Consider the following 14734-nt stretch of genomic DNA (forward strand, 5'->3'; position numbering starts at 1 on the left):
AGGAAATGGCAACCCACTCCAGTGTTCTTGCCTGGAGAATCCCAGGGACGGGGGAGCCTGGTGGGCTGCCGTCTATGGGGTCGCACAGAGTTGGACACGACTGAAATGACTTAGCAGTATTAGGAAATGTAAATTTTGTTCATATTTTGTTTATTCGGTTTTCTTCTTCTGTTGTTTTCATTATTTTCTGCCTAAATTTATGAACTTCAAAAGGTTAGAGGCTATGTCATTCTTATTTTCCGTCTTATAGTAGATCTCTGGGCTTCCCTCATAGCTCAGTTGGTAAAGAATCTTCCTGCAGTGCCGGAGACCTGGGTTCAATTCCTGGGTTGGAAAGATCCCCTGGAGAAGGAAATGGAAATCCACTCCAGTATTCTTGCCTGGAAAATCCCATGGACAGAGGAGCCTGGTGGGCTACAGTCCATGGGGGTCGCAAGAGTCGGACACGACTTAGCAACTAAACCACCAAACCACCATAATAGATTTCAGGCTTCCCTCATAGCTCAGTTGGTAAAGAATCTGCCTGCAATGCAGGAGAACCCAATTCGATTCCTGGGTTGGGAAGATCCCCTGGAGAAGGGATAAGCTACCCACTCAAGTATTCTTGGGCTTCCCTTGTGGCTGAGCTGGTAAAGAATCTGCCTGCAATGTGGGAGACCTGGGTTCAATCCCTGGGTTGGGAAGATCCCCTGGAGATGGGAAAGCCTACCCACTCCAGTATTCTGGCCTGGAGAATTCCATGGACTATTACAGTCCAAGGGGTCGCAGAGTCGGACAGGACTGAGTGATTTTCACTTTCATAGCAGAGCTCAGCACTGTTCTGATACATAAATAGCACTGAGAGTATCTTTGTGCTCCACAGAAGTACATTTATTTTTTAAGGTCTTCACCAATTCATATGAGCTTTTTATATACTATGGGTATTAACATTTTGTCACAATTAAACACTCTTCCTTTTATTTTAGTTTCATGTTGTTTTTAAAGACATAAAAATGCAGTGGAAACAATTTCTATTTTCTTTGTGCATCATTTTCTTGTCTTTGAAGCTAAAAGTTACACTCTACAGAGCTGAAAACATATAAATTGCAGTTTTTGTCTGTTTTTCTGTTTTTGTTAAAATTTCCTTTTGGGGATAAACTCTTGCTATTCTTCAAGGCTTATCTTAAATGCACCTTTTCCAAGGTTCTTCCTGGGTTTTAGGAAATGGTTGTTTACTCACAGCCGTAGCCATGATTGGCTTATCACAGGAGCCTTTGGTTTGGAGCCCACCAGGAGGTTCAGCTTTGCTCCTGTGTGTAGATCCATCTTACTTAGGCAGGAGGCATTTAAATTAATCCAGCTAACACTTTGAGGTTCTGGATTAAGCTAACATTGCTGCCATTTTAGCCATAAACCTTTATTTCAACTGTAATAACAGAATTTTTGCGTTGTTCCCATGCTGGGGTACCTGACATTTTAATATGATTATTTTGATAGGGGGACATTTTGATAGGGATGTTTTGATATGGCCTAGAAAAATAAATCATTACAATTTTAGGTGCATTTTAATTATCAAAAAAGAGCATGAGCCAGCTCTTCTTAGTCCTAGTTCATAAGCTATTCCATAAGCCCCACTTTACCTATCTGTCCCATGCCTGGTTCCTTATCTTCTTTATGCCAGGGCATAACAGCAAAATCAAAATAATGATTAGATCAAAAAATCCAGCTTTGTCATTGTCAATCCTAATCTTAGTAACTGAATTTCTGATTTGCCTTTCCATCTTTGAAGTCTTTCCAGTATTATAACCCACCTGGCTTTAGAAAGGCTCTTCTGATTCTTGTAAGTGTCCTCTCCACCAAGCTTTCCAGGTGCTGATTGACTGCCTGTAGCTTCAAACAGCACCCACTGCTGAGTGTCTGTCCCAGGGATATGATCAGTGCAGTACTCAGTTGCCCTGTCTTGGGTATTTCCTCATGACACGAGCCTCTCTGCTGGAATTGCCTTGATAGTTCTTCCCGTGTGCAATTCCATTGTCATGTCTCATTTTTTTCTGATCCTCCAGGATAGCTGTGTTTTAACCAATCCCATCTTAAAATATGACTGCCTCTTCCTTGAAATCTTCCTAGTAACTGCTCCGTCATGTGATTTCATCTTTCTTCTGCCCTCCGGGGAGATCCAGCAATCCCACTCCTGGGCATATATCCAGACAAAACTATAATTCAAAAAGGTACATACACCGCTATATTCATCGCACCGCTCTTTATCAATACATGAGCCAAGACATGGAAACAACATAAATATCCATTGACAGATGAATAGATAAAGAAGATGTGGTGCATATACACAAAGGAACATTACTCAGTCATAAAAAGGAATAAAATAATGCCATTTGCAGCTAGATGGACCTAGAGATGCTCATACGAAGCAAAATAAGTCAGAAAGAGAAAGACAGATACCATATGATACCATTTACACGTGTAATCTAAAATAGGACACAAACGAACACATCTACGAAAGAGAACAGACTCACAGACATAGAGAGCAGACTTGTGTTTGTGAAATAGAGGGGTTGGGAAGGGTGGGATTGGAAGTTTGGAATCAGCGAATGCAAAATATTATATATATTAATATAATGGATAAACAACAGGTTTTTTGTATAGCACAGGCAACTATATTCAGCATCTTGTGATGAATCATAATGGGAAAGAATATGAAAAAGAATATATATGTGTGTGTGTGTGTATACACATATGTCTAAGTCACTTTGCTGTACACCAGAAACTAGCACAACATTGAAAATCAACTGCGTGCGTGCCAAGTCGCTTCGGTCATGTCAGACTCTTTGAGACCCCATGGACTGCAGCCTGCCAGGCTCCTCTGTCCATGCAATTCTCCAGATAAGAATACTACACTGGGTTGCCATGCCTTCCTTCAAGGGATCTTCCCGACCTAGGGATCGAACCCGTGTCTCCTATGTCTCCTGCATTGGCAGGCAGGCTTTTTTTTTTTTTTTTAACCACCTACTATATTTCAATTAAAAAAAAAATGACAGTTTTTGAAGTAGATTAATTTTTTCTTACCATCCTTCTCTGGCCTTTCTCCTTGTACCACAAAACCCCTCTGTTTTAGTCAAACCTAAATATTCAGGACTGCATTTAGTTATTCAGTAATCTTAGTTACTGTTTCTCTCACAGGGAAAGAAACAGCAAAACAACAAAAACTTCCTTTTTTTCCCTGTAAATCGTATGGTTCTTCCCAGGCATCTTACATCTCACAACTCTGGAAGGCACTCTCCCACCTAAGTTATTGCTGCTTCCCCATTTGACATCTCCTCTTCTACAAACACTGCTAGGTTTATGCATTAGCCCAGTCTTCCTTTTAACCCTTTGCTGTCTGGACAGATTAGGTGTAGGTACATGCAAGGAAAAAAAAATCACAAAGGTAGTGATGATGAGCTAAGTTGTTGGTTTTTTAAAAGTTTTGGTTGTGTTTTGCTTTGTTTTTACTGGCGCTGATAAATTTGCAAAATAGCTAGATGGAACTCAGGTGATGTGGTTTGTCACAAGATCAGGAAAGTCAACTGACCCGTGGGAAAACAAAAAAATAAATACTGCTGCTTCATTATCCCAAAGTTGGCAAAACTATCATCTTTATGAAGAAAAATTCTCATCCATTATCATAACATCTGTTTTATGTATTTCAGAGAAGCCTCGATTGCAAACAATGGGCAACTCATTCAGTTTTATTTCTGGGCATGTAGTTACCACGGATTCAGATATATAATAATCTTTGATTTGTTGTGCTCACATAATGTGCACATAAGCATTAGATAGCATTATTTATCCTTCATAAACATTAGTGCCGCTGATTTTGTTACTATCAGTGATATTACCAAGGCTACATAGATCAAAACAAACATTGCAATTTTTTTCTTTATGCTCTGCACACAGCCCACACAGGCAAGGAAATGGAGCAACCTTCCAAAATGTAGACATATTGTTCTGTAACCTCTACCCACGTTGGACAAATGTTTATTAAAATCCTTTAAAAATGACAGGATTATACTCCCAGAGTTATCAACATGAGATATTATCTTCATAGTGAAACAAAAATTCAGATAAATAGAAAAAGCAAAACTGAGCTTCCAAATTGAAATAGAGATTTATTTTGGCCAAAATATTCAGCCTTGGTTTCAAGTCACAGATTTCAAAGGAAACAGCAATTCTGTACTGCCCTCCTACTCCTGAATGGCTGGGTGGCCTTAAACTTTTTATCGTGCCTTGCTGAGAAGGAAGGCATAATGTCAATAGGAAGGGTACCTCTGCCCCAGGGAAGCAGGGCCAGTCGCTAAGGTCAACTTTGAACACAGAACCACCTACCGAATCTTTATACACATCAAATTTTCCCTTAGAAATAAAATATTCACCCACTTGATACTATGTTTTAAAATTCTCTTGTTTGCTATTTACTATGGCCTATTTTGTATTTGTTAAGCAGCTCATAGTTTATTATAAATACTTTTATAAAGTATTTTTATCTCATTTGATTTCCCAAATACACTACAAAATAAGCTGGAAGCATTTTCAGCCTTGCTTGAAAAGAAAGGAAACGGAGAGCGTGGGCACTGGACCAACAGGACAGATCAGTGGAAAACGATGGAACTGGAAGACAAACTCTTAGCTCTGACGCCGTGACTCCTGCCCTTTTGGGTGATGCTGCACTGCTTTTTGCTGGATAAATACATAAACAGTTTGACTCCATCTGCCTCAAAAAACTGAACACAACATGGAGGTTTTGACACATTCCTCATCTTAGAGCAATGGCGTCTTTTGCTGAATGAGTTTCCTTAGGAATTAACATTTATATCCTCTGCATAAGATACTCCAGAGTGCATATTATAGACCAGCAATAATATGCCTTTGCAGTTAATGGCACTCAGTCAAAACTACCAGGGCATGTCATCATTAGGTCATAATACCCACCCTGGAGTGTCTTACAGCTTAATTGTTCTCTCTTCCATTCCAGAAACCAGAGAAAGACATATTTTACTAATGTTTCTGCTTTGTTAATGAGTTCAGAATGGATGAACACATGTGCTCTGCCTGCTCTGCGTATCAAACATGTATCCAGAAATAAATGCAGGTCGCATAATCCCCAATTCCAGCTTGCATATTTTGCTACAAAATGTTTGGCATGGCTCTGATATTTCTGAAAGTGAAAATTTAGTATGCAACGTCTGTCTAAATATTCAGACTCTGAAAACTCATGAGACTTCCCCTTCTGCCAATGTCCTCAGCATTTATCTCTTGATCATCATCTGTTTTTCTGCTGAAAGTTTCCATTAAGAGAGTTATATTTTAATCTGGACTAGAATCCACAATCAACTATCCCTAATCTTTTGAATATATAGCTAGTTATATCTTAATGACTATTTAACCTTGGGTCTTTTCTTAGCCACATTCGGCAAAACTCTTCAATCAGAATAGAAATTTCATCATGCACTTCTAGGTTCTTACTTTTCTACTACAAAGCCATATTTACCTTACAACAACATTTTAAATAACAAGCAAAGCCTGAGAAGTTATAGGAATAACTAGCTGACCCAGACGTACATGGTTCTGAAATATGGCTGCCCAGCAATAGAAAGCACTGGCTATTCAAATAAGTACGACAAAAGAGCCTTTTGCAAGGCATTGTTCTTCAGGTCACCTCATTTTTGTACGTAGCAGTGAGCCACGGAGTAGAATCCCTCACACTGCTTAGGAATGCTTACTGAATTTGAGAAATTTGAGGCTCCAAATCAATGAAACAAATGTAACCGAGGAGCTATTTATGGGAAACATCTCCTGGAAAGTCTGTGGTGGAGAAAGTATTTGTTCTGGATGGAGTTCTACGATTTAGGCCCTTACCTTCAGAATAAGTAACATATAACAAATAAAGAGATTGATTTAATAATTTTAAAATTTCCCACATGACGACCAAGAAGGATGGAATGGGTGGGGGAGGCTCTGGAGACGGGGTGACATATACATATTTATAATTGTGACTGACTTGTCGTCATGTACAGAGACCACCACAACATTGTAAAGCAATTTTCCTCCAAATTAAATAAATAAAAAATGAAGTTTACTTCTAGGGGAAAAAAAAATTGGCAGGAGGTGAAAGGGAAATTCAAGAGGGAGGGGACATAGCTATACCTATGGCTGATTCATGTTGATATATGGCAGAGACCAACACAATATTGTAAAGCAATTGTCCTCCAATTAAAAATAAATAAATAAATTTAAATAATAATTTAAAAAACCATGGAAAAACCTCCCACAAAGTTCAGTTTCCAGAAGCCTTCTCTGGTGAATTCTATAAAACATTTAAAGAAGAATTAATACCAATTCTTCACAAGTTCTTTCAAAATACATAAATGAGAAGGGATACTTTTCAACTATGATGCATGTATTACCCTTATGCTAAACCAGACAAAGACATCACTAGAAAACTACAGATCAATATCCTTTATGAATAGTTGTACAAAAATCCTCATCCAAATACTACCAAGCCAAGTCCAGACTTGCAAAAAAGGATTATACACCATGGCCAAATGAGATTTATCCCAATAAACTGCAAAGTTGGATTATCATCTGAAAAACAACTATGTAATATATCATATTAACAAAATAAAGGACAATGCCCATAATATTGATAGACATAGGAAATTTATGTGACAACTCTGATACTCATTTATAATACAATCACTCAAGAAACTACAAATAGAAGGGCATTTACTAAATCTAACAAAACCCATCTACAGACAAACTGATAGCTTGTCATGCATTACAGGCAGATTCTTTACCATCTGAGCCACCAGGTAAGCCCATGCATACTGGAGTGGGTAACCTATCCCTTCTTCCGGGGATCTTCCTGACCTAAGGATTGAACCGGGGTCTCCTGCATTGCAGGCAGATTCTTTACCAGCTAAGCTACCAGGGAAGCCATGTAATATACCATAGTAATATGATAAAGAACAGTACGCATAATGTTGATAGACATAGGAAAATTATGTGAAAAAAAATCTAATATTCATGATAAAACCACTGAAGAAACTAGGAAATGAAGGGCATTTACTGAATCTGATAAAAGCCATTTACAAAGAAACTGAGAGCTTGTTATTTTTCCATAAGATCAAGAACATGACAAGGACCTCTGGTCTCACTATTTCTATTCAACATTGTACTAGGAGTTTTAACCAGGGCAATTAGGACAAAAAGCAAAAAGAAATTTAAAGTATTTAGATTGAAAAGAAAGAGGTTAAACTATCTCTATACACAAATATCATAATCATATACAGAATATCCTAAGGAATACACTAAAAATTTATTACAGGTAATAAGCTCAGAAGGATTACAAGATTCAAGAAAGAGAAAAATTAACTGTCCTTACATATATTGGCAATGCACAATCCAAAAATAGAATTAAGGAAATAATTTATAATAGCATCAAAATGAATGAAATATTTAAAAATAAATTTAACAAAAAGCACAATACTTATAGTTTTGAAAACTATAAAACATTGTTGAAAGAAACTGAAGAAGCTCTAAATAAAAGACATCTCATATTTATGGGCTGGAAGACTTAATATCAAATTAATCTACAGTTTTAACACAATTTATATCAAAATACCAGCTGGCTCTTTTCTTGTGGAAATTGACAAGCTAATCCTAAAATGCATATGGAAACGCAAGAGAGCCAGAATATCCAAAACAATCTTGAAAAGAAGAACAGGGTTGGAGGAATCATATTTTCCAATCTCAAAACTTAGTTCAGTTCAGTTCAGTCACTCAGTCATGTCCAACTCTTTGTGACCCCGTGGACTGTAGCATGCCGGAAACCTGCAATAATCAAGATACTATAGCACTGGCATAAACATATAAATCTATGAAATAGAATCTGGAGTCCAGAATGAAACATTTACATTTATGGTTAACTTTCAACAAATGTGCAAAGACAGTTCAATAGGAGGGGAAAATGACCTTTACAACAGATTACACTGGGAAAACTGGATAGCCACATGCCAAAAATGAAGTTATACCTTAGCCTCACACCATGCATAAAAATTACTTTAAAATGGACTATATACTTAAATGTAGAAGCTAAAAGCTATAAAACTCTTAGAAGAAGGTAAACAAATCAATCTTTGTCATATTGGGTTAGGCAAAGGCTTCTTAGACATAACACCAAAAGCACAACAGATAAAAGGGAAAAAATAAGTTAGACTTCTTTAAAATTTAAAAAAAGACACACATGCATGCACCTAGGATTGGAATTTCTGACAACCCAAAGAGTTGGAGAGGAATCATAAAATATGAGCAAAGAATATGAATAAACTTTCTTCCAAAGAAAATAAACAAATGATCAATAAACACGCAAAATGATGATCAATATCATTAGACATTAGGAAAATACAAACCAAACCACAAGTGATACCACTTCACACCTACGGGGATGGCTAAAATTAAAAAGAGAGACAGAAAAGTTGTGAGTGAGGATGTGGAAAAATTGGAGCCATATAGTGAGAGTAAGAAGGTAAAATGGTGCGGACACCTTGGAAAACAGTTTGGTGTTCCTTAAAACATTCAATAGAGAGTTACAATTTAACTCAGCAATTCCAATCCTTAGGTGCATGCACGCATGTTAAATCCCTTCAGTCACAAATCCTAGGTAAATATCCTCAAACTGTGAAAAGATATGACCACATAAAAACTGGCATACGAGTATACAAAACATTATTCCTAATAGCCAAAAAGTAGAAAACACGAATGTCTATCAACTGATGAATGGTGCTAAACAGTAAGTGAATATCCACATAATGGGTGCATTATTCAACAATACAAAGAAGTGAAGTGTCGTTCACTACAACAGGAGTGAACTTTGAAAGCATCTGCTAAGTGAAAGACACTAGTCACAAAAGGTCACATATTATATGATTCCATTTATATGAAATGTCCAGAACTGGCAAACCTATAGAGACAGAAAATAGGCTGGAGGTTGCCAAAGTCTAGAGAGGGTAGGACATAAGAGTGTCTGCTAATGCAAAAGAGCTTCTTTTGGGAAATAATTAAAATATTCTAACATTAGATTTTGGTGATGGTATAGTTATGGTATTATTCTGAGAATACATGAAAAACTAATAAATGTTACACTTTAAATGGATAAAATTGTGGCATATGAATTATATCTTAGTAAAATTATTTTTTTAAAAAGAAACAGTAAAACTGAGGAGTTCTCTGAAATGAAATCACAGACTATCAGTGGTATAGAGGTCTAGAAATAATCAGGTCAAGTGAGAACAAAAAGTAATAACTTGCATATGAAGAAGAATGGAAGAATTGTTTCCAGCAGAAGAAAATCTGAAGTATCTTTGTGATTTGGCCAAAAAAAAAAAAAAAAAGCATATTTTTCTTTTGTAAACTGGGAAAAATTGAAATATGATTAAAAACCCTAGGGAAACAAATAGCTGTAGATAAAAGATAATGACCATATATGTAGAAGACTAAATATGTCATAATTTAATTAACAATAATAAGCAAGGATAAGCCGCTTAACCTTGAATCTTAGAATATTTTTATCTAAAAGGCTAGGTGAGTTGGTGTTGGACGTGGAACCCTGGCATGCTGCAGTCCATGGGGTCAGAACAAGTCGGACACAACTGAGCGACTGAACTGAACTGAAGCCTAGTGACCACGGATTTTTGTAGTTTCCTATTAGTGACCTAACATGGACCTACAGTAAGTTATATTTGTATAATTATGTTATTAAAACTTTGTAAATTATATTGGCTTCCAGTTTCTAAAATTAAGCCATAGGCAAGGTACAGACGACTGACTTACAGCACAGACTAAATGAGAATGTATACATTTTGACAATCTAGCTATTACTTTCTTCTTTGTCCTACACAGTAGAAAATCAAGAGCCTCTGTATTAAGTTTAGAGATGAGAAAAACAGAATAATTATATTATTTAAAAATTCAAAAGTAAGCAAAAGAAGAACTGAAGGTGGTTTTTTAAAATTTACAAAATTTAAGAAGATGGTTGTGGAGAATGCTTATTAGCTGCCTAATAAACAAAATAAAGCTAATAAAACAAGAAATATAGGTTAAAACATGTTATTTTAAGAAATTCTCCAGGCCAGAATACTGAAATGGGTAGCCTTTCCCTTATTCAGAGGATCTTCCCAACCCAGGGATTGAACCCAGGTCTCCCACATTGCAGGTAGATTCTTTACCAGCTGAGCCACCAGGGAAGCCCAAGAACACTGATGTGGGTAGCCTATCTCTTCTCCAGGGGATCTTCCAGACCCAGGAATTGAACCAGGGTCTCCTGAATTTCAGGTGGATTCTTTACCAGCTGAGCTACCACAGAAGCCCCTATTATTTAACGTTATAAAGTTTAAAGAATATGAACAAAGGTTAAAATGGTTGCCTCTGAAAAATGTGACTGGAATGAGGGGTAAGTAATTATACTTTTCAATTTATTGAGCTGAGGTAATAATAGAAGATTGAAGGTTTGTGAACATGTGCTACTTTTAGGAAAGTAAAAGTATTAGCAACAGTTTTGAAATGAAAGAAGCAAAAGCAAAAAACAGACCTCATTAGTAAACTATGTCTGATGAAGTCCTCAGCTGGCCTTCCACACTTTGCTTCTATGACTTCTAAAGATTTCAGTCTCTCAGTAGGAACTCTAGGGGGGAAAAAAGGCATTTCAGGAGGCCAAGGGATTCATTAGAGCATTTTCTTGGGACTGAGCCACCATGCACAGTGAGGTACCAATGTCCGGGGCTTTGGGGAAACCTGGCTTCAAGCAGAGTAACAAGCAATAGAGAATCTGTAGGAAAGGGACCCAGACTTTGTCCACATTCAACCTTCAGGGAATTCCTCTTTCACTGAGATTCTCCTCTCATCAAGGTTACCAGTCTAGTAGTCGATAGCACTGAACACTTTTATCAGCCCCACTGGGTAATTATAAAATATTTGCAATTATACAATATGCTAATTCTTAGGCATCTATAAACAGTTTAATCAATTGAGTGCATTTTATTATTTCTAGTCTAAACATTATGGGCTCACACAAAGTCTCTGAGATTGATAAATTATTCGAGATTGTTAAACTGCTGACAAACCAATCAGAAGCTTTATTTGAATTTATTAGGTGTGCTACATTATTTAGCCAGCAAGAGTAAGAAAATCAACAGGGATGAAGATGCCTGCAGGAGTCACACTGTGAGGCTTGATCAGTTCCCAGGAATTACAGAGAGGGGAAGCCATCCAAATCAGGGGGAGTTGATTCGCCTAAAACCTTTACTGTCCAGTTGAAATTAGCATTAAGCCAAGTTCTTGAGACACTTGCGAGCATTATTCTCTTTGTCATAATGTATGTGCATCTGTGCGTGTGTAGATACCTATATTGTGTCAGTATGGGCTTCCCTGGTGGCTCAGATGGTAAAGAATCTGCCTGCAATGCAGGAGACCTGGGTTCATCCCTGGGTCGGGAAGATCTCCTGGAGGAGGGCACAGCAACCCACTCCAAGTGTTATTGCCTGGAGAATCCCCATGGCAGAGGAGACCGGCAGACTACAGTCCATAGTGTTGCAAAGAGTCGGACACAACTGAAGTGACTTAGCACGCATGCATGCACACACTCCAGTATTCTTGCCTGGAGAATTTCATGGACATAGTCCATGGACTATAGAGGCTATAGTCCCTGGGATCACAAAAGATCAGACACAACTGAGCAACTAACACTTTCACCTTTTTTTCCATAGGTAAGTGTATGCACATTTGGTGTATGTGTTTCCAACCACTCTAATGAGAAAGAAAGAAATATTTTTTCATGCCCATCAGGACCTCCAGGGATATACCACATTTGAACATCCCAAAATAGAGCAAGACGAGTGTTCTGCCAATATTTATATTTAAGTGCATTCAGCAAGAATCGTATTTTCCCAAACATGAGACAAGGCTTTTACTCACCCCCAAATTAATCCACCTTGTATTCAAATTTTTACTGAGTCTTTTCTACTACTGAGTTATACTGCTTGGTGAGTTGATTTCTTTTTAACAACTGAGTAGTCTTTGCAGAAAATATATTCCCTCAAAAAACTCCTCAGACAAATTGCTTATGAAGATGATCTAATTAAACAGATTTAAAACATTTTTTAAAAGATAAGTTTAATAGAGATTTGTCGATTATTCTTGGAGGCAGAATCTCCTGGCTTCCAGGGGTAGATGTTGTTTAATAAGTCAGTTAAGCTGACATACTCAAGGGTTATGTTGTATGAATAACGAAATGTTCTTACCGCACAAAGTAGAAAATTTTTACTAATGTTCAAGTGAAGGTATTTGTAACCTGAGATAAAACTTCTGCCAGCACATACCCAGATGAATGCTCTATTTTAAAAGCTATACTTAGAAGTAAAAATGACGTGCCCTACAGCAATGCTTCTCAACCTTCAACATTCATGCTTATTGTCTGGGGATCTCCTTAGAAATGGAGATCTTGATTCAGGGCCTGGGATGTCTCATGCCAGTTCAGGGCCCGTGATGGGGTCTCAGGACCCACTCTGTATAACAAGACCCCAGAACACTTTGTTAGGTGACTCAAAAATCAAACCTAATGAAACGAAGGCGTAGATCACTGATGTCAACCAGGCAGGTGAAAGCTGGGTAAATTGTTTTCAGGTAACATGAAAGTGGAAAGAACAACACACACACACACACGTACACACTCTCCCCTAACGTGTGAATTAACTTTGTATATATAATTTACTGTAAACTAAACTATGTAAGAAGACATTTGACTGTGCAATCCACATTTTAAATGTGTGTGTGTATATATATGTTTAAGTTGTCTGGGATATTTTTGTGTGGGAAACAGACGACTTGCTATTCATGGTCACATGTATGGCATTTCTCCCAAAAATTTCCTGCTCTGCTTAACAGCTCTGAGAGACATAGCCAAATTAGAATTTTTGTTAAGATCAGTTATGTGAGCTGGAATAAAATGGAATATTTAGATTTCTTCTGGTCAATGATTAAATAGGATATGATGCTGGATTAACTCGTTTTTGCCACATAGTGAAAGTAATACAATTTAAAAAAAAAAAAAGATGCCTAGGTAATGTACGGTTGGTCAGACCTTCTTAACAATTTAATTGTAGAAATATGAGAACTCCTACTGCTGTGTGGTATAAACCCTAGGACCAGAACTCAAATAGGAAACAAGTATGTGTCTTGGAAGAGATGGCCATCATAATGCAGGCATTTTTTGAAGGAGACAAATAAACATGAAAATATCAAACCGGTTAAAGCCAAATAAAAATTAAACCTTCCAAGCACATTTTCAGTGAACTTCAGAAGTTATTAGAAAAAAAATTCATTTTCACACTTCTCTAACTACAGACACGAAGTTAAGCTGCCCTCTGATTTCTTTCTACTATAGATCTCTATTTCATTGGAGGGAGGTATTTCCAAGAGGAAATTCTTGCCATATTTTCCAAAAATTTTCACACGATGCAATAGAATATAACACTGCTATAGTAACTATCCTAGAATTTATCTTTGCAGTTACATGCAAAAAGTGGGAAAGATGTGTGAATGTCGTTAGTTAAAATTATTTTTGTCTCAGTTGTAAACCAGGTTAATCAGCCTTGCCACAGAAATGAAAATATTAATGCAGCTTTACAATGCTGCATTTTGTTTCACCAGTAAAACCATTCCTCTGCTATAGAAAGGATAAAAAGCTCCATAATTTTGGTTTCCTAATTTTGTTAACACTCAAAAAGTGTTTCTATAAAAATGTTAAATTTCTAGAATGCTTAAATTGGAGTAAAAGAAAATGGTTGCCTAAAAGTAAGATGACAGAAAACCAATTAGATATGAGAAAGGGATGGCGGAATGATTGTTAATGTAAAAAAATGGTCTTTAAAAACAGTGCTCTCACAGTTGGTATTGTAAGAGATCTTTAATTATAATCACTCCATTTTTTTGTTCTTAATATGGTCTTGAAAAAAATGTGCTAATTCTAGAGACATAGTCAGTTGTCCTTAAATAACTGTGCTAAGTAGCCTACAAATAAATGAGCCTAAAATGGTTAAACAACAAAGCCCTAGGCAGTTTTGTTCAAATTTTATGTGGATCCTGCCACACTCTATTATTATTTGCAGTTAACTGTTTAATGAATCATATTTATATATATAGTTTTTATTGTATAGTGTAGGATGAGATCTTGATCTTTCTATTGTCATTTATAAAATACTAAATTTAAGTGTTAATTAAGGCACATGCACCTAGTTGACTCCAAGAGATAATTGCTAGTAGCATTCTAATGTCCAAAAGGGTATAATAGATTGTTATTAGAAGAGTAACCACAAAGAACTGATAAATCTGAAAACATTCATCTTCAGAGTTCATAAAGAGCAGTAATAAAAACAAAAATGAATAGTTTGCAAATTGGAACCCTTTATATACAATTGGCAGATGTATAAATTGGTTTAACCTTTTTTTAGAACCATTTGATAATAAGTATAAAGAATCTTCGTCTGAGTGAACTCCGGGATTTGGTGATGGACAGGGAGGCCTGGCCTGCTGCGATTCATGGGGTCGCAAAGAGTCGGACATGACTGAGCAACTGAACTGAAAAAGAATCTTAAGGGCGGATACACCCTTTGACTTAAAAAATATTACTCCCAGGAATCTATTTTAATAA

Source organism: Bison bison, unplaced genomic scaffold, assembly GCF_000754665.1.
Source record: "Bison bison bison isolate TAMUID 2011002044 unplaced genomic scaffold, Bison_UMD1.0 scf7180017864148, whole genome shotgun sequence".
NCBI classification, from domain to species: domain Eukaryota; kingdom Metazoa; phylum Chordata; class Mammalia; order Artiodactyla; family Bovidae; genus Bison; species Bison bison.